The sequence below is a fragment of the Rhinopithecus bieti genome, unplaced genomic scaffold (assembly GCF_001698545.2).
Source record: "Rhinopithecus bieti isolate Rb0 unplaced genomic scaffold, ASM169854v2 scaffold_23283, whole genome shotgun sequence".
NCBI classification, from domain to species: Eukaryota; Metazoa; Chordata; class Mammalia; order Primates; family Cercopithecidae; genus Rhinopithecus; species Rhinopithecus bieti.
In genome coordinates this window covers 932,335-946,051 of record NW_016810852.1, presented here as the reverse complement: position 1 = coordinate 946,051, position 13,717 = coordinate 932,335, and the positions used below count along the sequence as shown (strand labels likewise).

Here is a 13,717-nt window from a genome sequence, read left to right as displayed (position 1 = left end):
CCTAATCTCTGCTAAAACAGACTTTAAACCAAGAAAGATCAAAAGAGACAAAGAAGGCCATTGGTAAAGGGATCAATGCAACAAGAAGAGCTAACTATCCTAAATATATATACAACCAATACAGGAGCACCCAGATCCATAAAGCAAGTTCTTAGAGACCTACAAAGAGACTTAGGCTCCCACACAATAATAATGGGAGACTTTAACACCTCACTGTCAATATTAGACAGATCAATGAGACAGAAAAATTAACAAGGATATTCAGGACCACAGAATTGGAAGTAAAACACTCCTCAGCAAATGCAAAAGAAAGGAAATCATAACAAAGAGTCTCTCAGACCACAGTGAAATCAAATTAGAACTCAAGATTAAGAAACTCACTCAAAACTGCACAACTACATGGAAACTGAACAACCTGCTCCTGAATGATTAGTGAGTAAATAATGAAATGAAGGCAGAAATAAAGATGTTCTTTGAAACCAATGAGAACAAAGACACAAGATACCAGAATCTCTGGGACACATTTAAAGCAGTGTGTAGAGGGAAGTTTATAGCACTAAATGCCCACAAGAGAAGGCAGGAAAGATCTAAAACTGACACCCTAACATCACAATTAAAAGAACTAGAAAAGTAAGAGCAAACAAATTGAAAAGCTAGGAGAAGAAAATAAATAACTAAGATCAGAGCAGAACTGAAAGAGATAGAGACACAAAAAACCCTTCAAAAAATCAATGAATCCAGGAGCTGGCTTTTTTAACAGATCAACAAAATACATAGACCACTAGCTTCATTAATAAAGAAGAAAAGAGAGAAAAATCAAATAGATGCAATAAAAAATGATAAAGGAGGTATCACCACTGATCCCACAGAAATACAAACTACAACCAGAGAGTACTATAAAATCTTCTAAGCAAATAAACTAGAAAATCTATCAGAAATAGATACATTTCTGGACACATACATCTTACTAAGTCTAAACCAGGAAAAAGCCAAATCCCTAAATAGACCAATAACAAGTTTTGAAATTCAGGCAGTAATTAATAACCTACCAACCAAAAAAGTCTAGGACCAGACAGATTCACAGCCGAATTCTACCAGAGGTACAAAGAGGAGCTGGCCCCATTCCTTCTGGAACTATTTCAAACAATAGAAAAGAAGGAATCCTCCCTAACTCATTTTATGAGGCCAGTATCATCCTGATACCCAAACCTGACACAGACACTACAACAACAAAAAAATTCTGGCCAATAGATGAACATCGATGCAAAATTCATCAATAAAATACTGGCAAACCAAATCCAGCAGCACATCAAAAAGCTTATCCACCACAATCAAGTCAGCTTCATGCCAGGATGCAAGGCTGGTTCAACATATGCGAATCAATAAATGTAATCCATCACATAAACAGTACTAATGACAAAAACCACATGATTATCTTGATGGATGCAGAAAAGTCCTCTGATAAAATTCAACACCGCTTCACGCTAAAAACTCTCAATAAACTAGGTGTCAGTGGAACATATATCAAAATAATAAGAGCTATTTATGACAAACCCACAACCAATATCATACTGAAGGGGAAAAAACTGGAAGCATTCCCTTTAAAAACTGATACAAGACAAGGATGCCCTCACTCACCACTCCTATTCAACATAGTACTGGAAGTTCTAGCCAGAGCAATCAGGCAAGAAAAAGAAATAAAGGGTATTCAATTAGGAAAAGAGGAAGTCAAATTATCTCTGTGTGCAGATGACATGAATGTATATTTAGAAAACCCCATCATCTCAGCCCAAAATCTCCTTAAGCTGATAAGCAACTTCGGCAAAGTCTCAGAATAGAAAATCAACGTGCAAAAATCATAAACATTTCTATACACCAATAACAGAAAAACAGAGAGCCAAATCATGAGCGAACTCCCATTCACAACTGCTACAAAGAGAATAAAATACCTAGGAATACAACTTACAAGGGATGTGAAGGACCTCTTCAAGGAGAACTACAAACCACTGCTCAACGAAATAAGAGAGGACACAAACAAATGGAAAACATTCCATGCTCATGGATAGGAAGAATCAATATCATGAAAATGGCCATACTGCCCAAAGTAATTTATAGATTCAATGCTATCCCCAACAAGCTACCATTGACTTTCTTAGCAGAATTGGAAAATACTACTTTAAACTTTATATGGAACCAGAAAAGAGCCCACATAGCCAAAACAATCCTAAGCAAAAAGAACAAAGCTGGAGGCATCACGCTACCTGACTTCAAAGTCTACTACAAGCCTATAGTAACCAAAACAGCATGATATTTGTACCACAACAAATATATAGACCAATGGAACAGACAGAGGCCTTAGAAATAACACCACACACCTAAAACTATCTGATCTTTGACACACCTGACACAAACACGCAATGGGGAAAGGACTTCCTATTTAATAAATGGTGTTGGGAAAACTGGCTAGCCATATGCAGAAAACTAAAACTGGACCCTTTCCTTACACCTTATACAAAAATTAACTCAAGATGGATTAAAGACTCAAACATAAGACCTAAAACCATAAAAATAATAGAAGAAAACCTAGGCAATTCCATTCAGGACACAGGCATGGGCAAAGACTTCATGTCTAAAACACTAAAAGCAATGGCAACAAAAGCCAAAATTGACAAATGAGATCTAATTAAACTAAACTAAAAAGCTTCTGCACAGCAAAAGAAACTGTCATCAGAGTGAACAGGCTAGAGAATGGGAGAAAAAATTTGGACTCTATCTATCTGACAAAGGGCTTATATCCAGAATCTACAAAAAAACTTAAACAAATTTACAAGAAAAAAAACAAACAACCCCATCAAAACATGGGCAAAGGATAGGAACAGACACTTCTCCAAAGAAGACATTTATGCAACCAACAAACATACGAAAAACAGCTCATCATCACTGTTCATTAGAGAAATCCAAATCAAAACCACAATGAGATACCATCTCATGCCAGTTAGAACACCAACCATTAAAAAGTCAGGAAACAACAGATGCTGGAGAGGTTGTGGAGAAATAGCAACACCTTTACACTGTTGGTGGGAGTGTAAATTAGTTCAACCATTGTGGAAAACAGTGTGGTGATTCCTCAGGGATCTAGAACTAGAAATACCATTTGACCCAGCAATCCTATTACTGGGTATTTACCCAAAGGATTATAAATCATGCTACTATAAAGACACAAGCACACGTATGTTTACTGCAGCACTATTCACAATAGCAAAGACTTGGAACCAACTCAAATGTCCATCAATAATAAACTGGATAAAGAAAATGTGGCACATAGACACCATGGAATACTATGCAGCCATAAGAAGAGGATAAGTTCATTTCCTTTGCAGATACATGGATGAATCTGGAAACCATCATTCTCATAGCAAACTAACACAAGAACAGAAGACCAAACACCACATGTTCTCAGTCATAAGTGGGAGTTGAATAATGAGAACACACGGACACCTGGCAGGGAACATCATACACCAGGGCCTACTGAGGGGGTAAGGGGCTAGGGGAGGCATAGTATTAGGAGAAATACCTAATGTAGGTGATGGGTTGATGGGTGTAGCAAACCACAATGGCACGTGTATAACTATGTAACAAAACTTCACGTTCTGCACATGTACCCCAGAACTTAAAGTATAAAAAATAAAAAACGGCACCTTCAATGGTGAAACACCCAAGTACACTCATTGGGGCTCATCAAGAAAACAACTCAACCCACAGAGAATGGAGAAAAGGAAGGCAGGGTGACCACAAAGAGCAACAAAGAGCCAGGTAAGCATCCCCTGCCCAGGGAAGCAATGAGTGAGTGAGTGACCCCAGGGACAGACACTTCTCTCATGGATCACTGCAACCCTTGAGTCAGGAGATCCCCTTGTGAACCCACTCCATGAGGGCCTTCAGTCTGACACACAGCTCTGTGGGGTCTTAGCAGAGCTGCCACTTGGGCACACACAGCGACCCAAGAACTTTAGATACCTGGACTTCCCGATAAGAGCAGCTGCAGCTCCAGCTGAGCAGGAAGTTATTCCCCTGTACAAACCCTTAGGAAAGGCGCTGAATCCAGGAGGCTAAACAGGGACAGTCTGCAAGCCCTGCTTCCCTAGTACTTCAGAGGATGAGACCCACTGGCCAGGAACTCCAGCCAACCATGGGTAGCAGTATTACACCTCCCTGAGACAAAACTCCCAGAGGGCAAAGCAAATCATCATCTTTGCTTTTTCACAGCCTTAGCACTCTGAAGAATCCAAGGCAACAAGGGACTGGAGTGGTCCCCCAGCACAGCACAGTAGCTCTGTGAAGCAGCAGCCAGACTGCTTTTTCATGCTGGTCCCGCTTCTCTTCACTGGCTGAAATCTCCCAACTGAGGTCTACAACCAACGCTGCTGGTGTTTTCAAGTGAGCAAACTTGTAAAACCTCCCTGGTAGCTCCCAGAGGGAGGGAAAGGCTGTCATCTTTGTTGTTTTGCAGCCTTAGCCATTGTCACCTTCAGGCTTTGGAGAGTCAAAGATGACTGGGGGCTGGAGTGAACCCCCAACACGGCACAGCTGCTGTACAAAAAAAAGCAGCCAGACTGCTGTTTTGCACAGGTCCCCAATCCCATTTCTCCTCACTAAATGGGACCTCCAACAGGGGTCCCCAGCCACCCCTACCAATGTGTTTGAGCCACAGCTCCCATATTGCTGCCTTGGCCATGTTCACTGTTGATATATTCATTTGCTGGAAAACCCAAAGTGACTAGGGACTGGAGTGGACCCCCAGCATACTGCAGCAGCCGTAAGGAAAAGTGGCCTGAATGTTTCTTATGTGAGTCCCCAGTCCCGTATCTTCTCACTGAGCAGGTCCTCCCAACCTGCTACTCCCACTGGGACTATCCAGTCATTAGCAGCTCCACAACTCACTGGGACAGAGGTCCCAGTGGGAAGGATGGATTATCATCTTTGCTGTCTCACAGCCCTTGCCCTTGCTGTCCCCAGGCTCTGGAGAGTCCATGGGACTAGGGGCTGATCTGGACCCCCAGCCCAAAGCACCCATCTTACAGAAATGTGGCTGGACTGTTCTCCATGCATGTTCTGGTCCTCACTTCTCTTCACTGGGCAGGGCCACCTGACCTGGAACTCTAGCACAAGCACTCTGCCCCAGCCTGATGACTTCAATCACAGGCAGTCCAGCAGTGAAAGAAACACCCACATGCAGAGACAAGGAAGAACCAAAGCAAGAACTCTGGCAACTCAAATAGCCAAAGTGTCTTGTGTCCTCCAAATGATTGCACTAGTTCTCCAACAAGTGTTCTTAACTAGGCTGAGAAGGATGAAATGACAGAAGTAGAATTCAAAATATAGATAGAAATGAATATCATTGAGATTCAGGAGAATGCCAAAATCCATTCAAGGAAACCAAGAGTCACAATAAAATAATACAGGTGCTGACAGACAAAATAGCCACTATAAGAAAGAGCCTGGCCAGGCATGGTGGCTCACACCTATAATCCCAGCACCTTGGGAGACCAAGAGGGAGGATCACCTGATGTCACGAGTTCTAAAAAAAAAAAAAAAAAAAAAAAAAAAAAAAAAAAAAGCCAGGCATGGTGGCACATGCCTGTAATCCCAGCTACTCAAGAGGCTGAGGTAGGAGAATCACTTGAACCTGGAGGCAGAGGTTGTAGTGAGCTGAGATCATGCCACTGCACTCCAACCTGGGCAAGAGAAGGAGACTTGGTCTCAAAAACAGAACCTAACTGAACTGATAGAGCTGAAAAACACACTACAAGAATTTCTCAATGCAATCTCAAGTATTAACAGCAGAACAGACTGAGCTGAGGAAGGAATCTCATAATTTGAAGACTGGTTTACTGAAATAAGACAATCAGACAAAAATAAAGAAAAAAGAATAAAAAGAAATGAAACCTCTGAGAAATATGGGATTATATAAAAATGCCAAATCTATGAATCATTGTCATCCCTGAAGGAGACAGGGAGAAAGCAAACAACACTAAAGATATCTTTCAGAATATCATCCACAAAAACTTCCCTAATCTAACTAGAGAGACCAACAATCAAATGCAGAAATACAGAGAATACCTGCAAGATTCTACAAAAGAACATTATTGGCAAGACACATAAGCATTGATTTTCCAAGGTTGAAATGGAAGAATGTTAAAGGCAGCTGGAGAGAAAGGACAGGTCACCTACAAAGGGAACCCTATCAGGCTAACAGCAGACCTCTCTGCAGAAATCCTACAAGCCAGAAGAGACTGAAGGCCTATATTCAACGTTCTTTAAGAAAAAAATCTTCAACCCAGAATTTTATATCCAGCCAACCTAAGCTCCTCAGAGAGGGAGAAATAAGATTTTTCTCAGATAAGCAAATGCTGAGGGAGTTTGTTATGACCAGACCTGCCTTACAAGAGATCCTGAAAAGAGCACCAAATATGGAAAGGAAAAATACATTATCAGCCAATACACAAACACACTTAGTTACACAGACCAGTGACACTATAAAGCAACCACACAAACAAATTCGCATAATAACTAGCTAACCACACAATGATGGGGTCAAATCTACACATATAAATACTAATCTTCAATGTAAACAGGCTAAATGCCCCATTTAAAAGGCACAGAGTGGCAAGCTGGATAAAATAGCAAGACCCAATGGTCTTCAAGAGATCCACCTCACACACAATGACAGTCACAAGCTCAAAATAAAGGGATGGAGGAAATTCTACCAAGCAAATAGAAATCAGCATAAAAGCAGGGATTTCAATCCTACTTTCAGACAAAACAGACTTCAAATCAACAAAGATCAAAAAAGACAAAGAAAGGCATTACATAATGGTAATGTCTTCAACTCAACAAGATGGCCTAACTATCCTAAACATATATGCACCCATAGCCAAAGCAAATACTAAGCAAAAAGAACAAATCTGAAGCCATCACTTACCCAACTTTATACTACAAGGCTATAGTTTCCAAAACAGCATGGTACTAGTATAAAAATAGGCATGTAGACCAATAGAACAGAACAGGGAATCCAGAAATAAAGTCAAATACTTATAACCAACCAATCTTCAACAAAGCAAACAAAAACATACATTGGGGAAAGGACACCCTTATTCACTAAATGGCACTGGGAAAACTGGCAAGCCACATGTAGAAGAAAGAAACCGAATCCTCATCTCTACCTTATACAAAAATCAACTCAAGATTAATCAAAGACTTAAGTCTAAGACCAGAAGCCATAAAATTCTAGAAGATAAACATCAGAAAACTCTACTAGACACGGTTTAAGCAAAGAATTCATGACTAAAACCCCAAAAGCAAATGCAACAAAAACAAAAATAAATAAATGGACTCTAATTCAACTCAAAAGCTTCTACACAGCAAAAGAAATAATCAGCAGACTAAACAGAAAACTCACAAAGTAAGAGAAAATATTTGCAAACTATGCATCTTATAAAAGGCTAACATCCAGAATCCACAAAGAACTCAAACAAATCAGCAAGAAAAAAAAAAATAATCCAATCAAAAAATGGGCAAAGCATATAAATAGACAATTCTCAAATGAAGATAAACAAGCAACAAACATATAAGGAAATGCTCAGCATTGCTAATTATCAGGGAAATGCAAATTAAAACCACAATGAGATACTATCTTACTTCTGCAAGAATGGCCATAATTAAAAAGTCAAAAAAATAGATGTTGGCCTGGACGTGGGAAAAAAGTACACTTTTATACTGCTGGTGGGAATGTAATAGTACAATCACTATGGAAAACAGTATGGAGATCCCTTAAAGAACTAAAAGTAGAACTACTATTCAATCCAGCAATCCCACTACTCAATATCTACCCAAAGGAAAAGAAGTTATTATATGAAAAAGACACAGGCACGTTTATGTTTATAGCAACACAACTTGCAATTGCAAAGATATGGAAGCAACCTAAGTGCCCATCAATCATGTAATACTACTCAACCATAAAAAATGAACAAAATAATGTGTTTTACAGCAAGTTAGAATAATGGTCTTGAGCCCATCCAAGTGATATAAATAAGAAATGGAAAACCAAATATTGTTATGTTCTCACTTATAAGTGGGAGCTACGGTAGGAGGATGCAAAGACATAAGAATGTTATAACAGACTTTGGGGACTCGGGGAAGGGTGGGAGGAGGTGAAAGATAAAAGACTACACATTGGGTACAGCGTACACTGCTCAGTGGATGAGTGTACCAAAATCCCAGAAATCTACAGTAAAAAACTTATCCATGTAACCAAAAACCACCTGTACCTCCTAAAACTATTGAAATAAAAATAAAATAAATAAATAAATATTCACCCAGCACAGGAGTACCCAGATTCAAAAAGCAAGTTCATGGAGACTTACAAAGAAACTTAGACTCCCACACAATAATAGTGGAAGACTTCAACACTCTACAAACAGTATTAGACAGATCATTGAGGCAGAAAATTAACAAAGATATTCAGGACCTGAAATCAACATTTTACCAAATGGACCTGATAGACCTCTGCAGAATTCTCTACCCAAAACAACAGAACATTCTTCTCATCACTACATGGCACATACTCTAAAATCAACCACACAATTGGACATAAAACAATCCTCAGCAAATGGAAATAAATCAAAATCATATCAAACACATTCTCAGACCACAATGCAATAAAAATAGAAATCAAGACTAAAAAAAAAAAAAATTGCTCAAAACCATGCAATTGCAAGTACATGAAAATAAAAAATCTGCTCCTTAATGACTTTTGCATAGATAAGTAAATTAAGGCAGAAATCAAGAAGTTCTTTCAACTAATGAAAACACAGATACAATATACCAGAATCTCTGGGACACAGCTAAGGTAGTGTTAAGAGAGAAATTTATAGCACTAAATGCTCACATCAAAAAGTTAGAAAGATCTCAAATTAACAACCTAACATCTCAACTAAAAGCATTAGAGAACCAGGAGCAAACCAATCCCAAAGCTAGCAGAAGACAAACAATAACCAAAATTAGACTTTAACTGAAGGAGACTGAGACATAAAAAACCATTCAAAAGATCAATAAATCCAGGAATTGGTTCTTTGAAAAAACAATTGTAATATAGATAGGCTACTAGCTAGACAAAGAAGAAAATCTAAATAAACACAGTGAAAAATGACAAAGGGGATGTTACCACTGCCCTACAGAAATACAACTAAGCAGAGACTACTATGAACACCTCTATTTATACAAAACTAGAAAACCGAAAAAAGGTTGGATAAATTCCTGGGCACATATGCTCTCTCAACACTGAAACAGGAAGAAATTGATCCCCTGAACAGAACAATAATGAGCTCCAAAGTTGAATCGGTAATAAATAGCCTATCAACCAAAATAATCCCAGCACCAGATTCACAGCTGAATTCTACCAGATGTGCAAAGAGCTGTTACCATTCCTACTGAAACTATTCCAAAAAATAGAGAAAGAGGGACTCCTCCCCAACTCATTATGTGAGGCCAGCATCATCCTGATATGAAAACTGGCAGTGGCCAGGTGCGGTGCCTCACACCTGTAGTCCTAGCACTTTGGGAGGCTGAGGCAGGGGTTTGAGACCAGCCTGGACAACATAGGGAGAGAAGACACTGTCTTTATATTAAATAACAATAATAATAATAAAAAGAAAAAAGAAAATCTGGAAGAAACACACACAAAAAATTAAATTTCAGGCCAATATCCTTTATGAACATTGATGTAAAAATCCTCAACAAACTGAATCTAGCAGCACATCAAAAAGCGAATCCACCATGATCAGGTAGGCTTTATCCCTGAGATGCAAGGTTGGTTCAACATATGCAAATCAACAAATGTGCCTCATTACATAAACAGAATTAAAGACAAAAATCACATGACTATCTCAATAGATTCAGAAAAGGCTTTCAATAAAATTAATATTCCTTTATGTTAAAAGCTCTAAATAAACTAGGTATTGAAGGAATATACCTCAAAATAATAAGAACCATCTATGACAAAGCCACAGATATCATCATACTGAACGGGCAAAAGCTGGAAGAATTCCCCCTGTGAACTGGCATAAGACAAGAATGCCCTCTCTCACAACTTTGATTCAACACAGTATTGGAGGTCCTGGTCAGAGCAATCAGGCAAAAGAAATAAAGGGCATCCAAATGGAGAAGAGAAAGCCAAACAATCCCAGTTTGCAGATAACATGATTTTATATCTAGAAAATCTCATATTCTCTGCCCCAAAGCTCCTTTAGCTGATCAACAACTTCAGCAAAGTTTCAGGATACAAAATCAATGTAGAAGAATCACTATTTTCTTATATACCAACAACAGCCAAACTAAAAGCCAATCAGAAACCCAATCCCATTCACAATTGCCACAAAAAGAATAAAATACCTAGGAATACAGCTAACTTGGGAGGTGAAAGATTGCTACAGTGAAAATGACAAAACACTGCTAAAAGAAATCAGAGATGACACAAATGGAAAAACATTCCATGCTCATGAACAGGAAGAATCAATCATTAAAACGGCTATACCACCTAAAGCAATTTACAGATTCAATGCTATTCCTATCGAACTGCCAATGACGTTCTTCACAGAACTAGAAAAAAAAACTATTTAAAAATTTATATGAAACCAAAAAAGAGCCAAAATAGCCAAGGCAATCCTAAGCAAAAAGCACAAAGACCCAGTTTCAAACTACATTTACAGGACTTCAGTCACCAAAACAGGATGGTATGTACTGGTACATAAACAGATACACAGACCAATGGAAGAGAACAGAGAATCCAGAAATAATGCTACACACCTACAACCATCTGATATTCAACAAAGCTGACAAAAAACAAGCAATAGGTAAACGACTGCCTATTCAATAAATGGTGTTGGGATAACTGGCTAACCATATGCAGAAAATAGAAACTGGACCCCTTCCTTATATTATATACAAAAATCAACTTGAGATGGATTAAAGACTTAAATGTAAAACCCAAAACTATAAAAAACCTGGAAGACAATCTAAGCAATACCATTCTGGACATAGGAACAGGCAAAGATTTCATAACAAAAATGCCAAAAGCAATCATAACAAAAGCAAAAATTGACAAATGAGATCTAATTAAACTTAAGAGCTTCTGCACAGCAAAAGAAACTATCAACAGAGTAAAGAGACAACTCACAGAATGGGAGAAAATATTTGCAAACTATGCATCTGACAAAAGTCTAATATTCAATATCTATAAGGAACTTAAATTAACAAGAAAAAAACACCATTAAAAAGTCAGCAAAGAGCCGGGCGCAGTGGCTCACACCTGTAATCCCAGCACTTTGGGAGGCTGAGGCAGGTGGATCACGAGGTCAAGAGATCGAGACCATCCTGGCTAACACCGTGAAAACCCCGTCTCTACTAAAAACACAAAAAATTAGCTGGGTGTGGTGGCGGGCGCCTGCAGTCCCAGCTACTCTGGAGGCTGAGGCAGGAGAATGATGTGAACCCGGGAGGCGGAGCTTGCAGTGAGCCGAGATCGCGCCACTGGACTACAGCCTGGGCGACAGCGCAAGCAAGACTCCATTTTTAAAAAAATTTAAAAATAAAAAATAAAAATAAAGTAGGCAAAGAACATGAACATTCTGGGGAAAAAAATGTAAATTTAAACCACAATGAGATACCATCTCACATCAGTCATAATGGCTATTATTAAAAAGTCAAAAAATAACAGATTCTGGTAAGGTTGTGGAGAAGAGGCCATCATACTTAGCAAACTAAGGAACAGAAAACCAAATACCACATGTTCTCATTTATAAGTGGGAGCTAAATGATGAGAACCGACCTGGACACAAAGAGGAGAACAAGAGATACCAGTGCCTACTGGAGAGTGACAAATGGGAAGAGGGAGAGGAACAGAAAAACTAACTATTAGGTACTAGGCTTGGTACCTGACTGACAAAATAATCTGTATAACAAACCCTCAGGATACAAGTTTACCTATATAACAACCTGCACATGTACCCCTGAACCTAAAATAAAAGTTAAACAAAATAAAGAGTCGAATAGTTCTATGAGTTTGTTTTTGGGGTGCGTGTGTGTGTGTGTGTGTGTTAGAAAAAATAGCCCGTTAACCTGCTACCCCAACTCCCACCCACCATTCTCACCCCCACGCCACCACTGCAAAATACTGAATTGAGTATTTTGATATTTCCCTCCCTTCGAAGTTTTTGAGGTTTCCTCTTTATCATTATTATGGGTTTTCCATACTTGGAGATGAAGATTTAGCTCTTTCACACGATTGCCTCTTTTCCTAACCACACACATGCCCATTTCCCAGCTGCCCACTACAGAACTCTGTACTTTTGATTATACCAGTATTTGGCGTTAACTTCATAATGATGAAAGTACTACTGAGAGGCTGAGTAATCTAAAGTAATATGCCTTTTCCTTTCCTGCATAACAATTTGTTTCTCATGAAAAAAACAACTGCTTTGCTGCTTCTTTTTCTTAGTTTCCCTGTTTAGTTGTGACTGATTTGTTCCCAAACTCTGACCCCACCTATTACCTTTCTATATATTTTCATGCTCATCTTCTTAAAAAAGCCAGTCCCCAGCCTTCCGGCCAGCTGCAGTCTGAGCTGGCTGCTCTCTGGGCCTGTTGCTGTTGTCTTCAGTTATCCTTTCAGCATCGTTCTGGGATTCCCTTCATGTATTACCTCTCTCTTGATTTACTCCCTCATTTTCATTAAACACATCTTCCAGTAGCTTCCTGAGAAAGCGTGCACAAAAGACAATATATTTTAGACCTTACCTGTTACAGAGTTTTTATTCTATTCTTATACCTGCTTGATAATTTGACTGAGTTTAGACTTCCAAGTTAGAAATATTTTCCCCCAGAATTTTGTAAAGCTTTGTTCCATTGTATTCTAATATCCAGCATTATCTTGAGAAGCTCAGTCACTATGAATTCCATGGGGCTTCAAGTAAATAATGTGGCTGGGGTTTGGGGAGAATAAACCTGGATCTCAGCATCTTAATGTCTTCTATTTTGGACTAGTCAAAATTTCTAGAAAAGGCTCTTACAATGTCCCAGCTGGAAGATATAATCCTGGAAGCCCACATTCTGAGGGCTAGGTGGGAAAGAAGGCTGGAGATCTCCACATTCAGTAGACAATCCTCTACTTATGATGTTCCTGCCGTCGACTGTGACTGGTGTTCCAGACCAGAGACTTTCTCTTTTGCTCTCTTCAGAAGACAAACTTCCAATCTTCTGCCAGGGTGAAAAGATAGCACTCACTCAGAGGTGAGTAAGCTCTGTGTCTAACAGCTTTTTCAAAAGTTTATTAAAATGGCCTCAAACACTCCTCATTTTAACAAAAAGGCATCCATAAAAACCATCCACAAACATCATATTTAATGCCGAAATATTGATCTGAAACAAGACAGGATGTCCACTTAGGCCACTTCATTCAACATTGTACTGGAGGTTCTAGCTAGGTCATTTAGGCAAGAAATTAAGTAAAAGGAATCCAGATTGAAAAGAAAGAAGTGTAACTATATTTTCAGATGACATCTTATACATAAAAAGATCTTGTACATAAAATGTTTCTAAGAAATCCACACAAAATAATTATTAGAGGCAATAAACAAGACTGAAAAATACAAGATCAATATAC

General features: G+C 38.8%; 1 long non-coding RNA gene across 1 annotated transcript in view; it reads right to left on the bottom strand.

The window, feature by feature from the left end:
• Window positions 1-13,176, bottom strand: part of LOC108542826 (uncharacterized) — a 63,442-nt gene extending 50,266 nt beyond the window's left edge. The window contains exons 1-2 of the long non-coding RNA XR_001889381.1: window positions 13,125-13,176; window positions 12,608-12,810 (exon numbers count right to left, since the gene is read on the bottom strand). This is a non-coding gene — a long non-coding RNA (uncharacterized LOC108542826). The remainder of the gene's footprint in view (window positions 1-12,607; window positions 12,811-13,124) is intronic.
• Window positions 13,177-13,717: the final 541 nt, after the last annotated feature.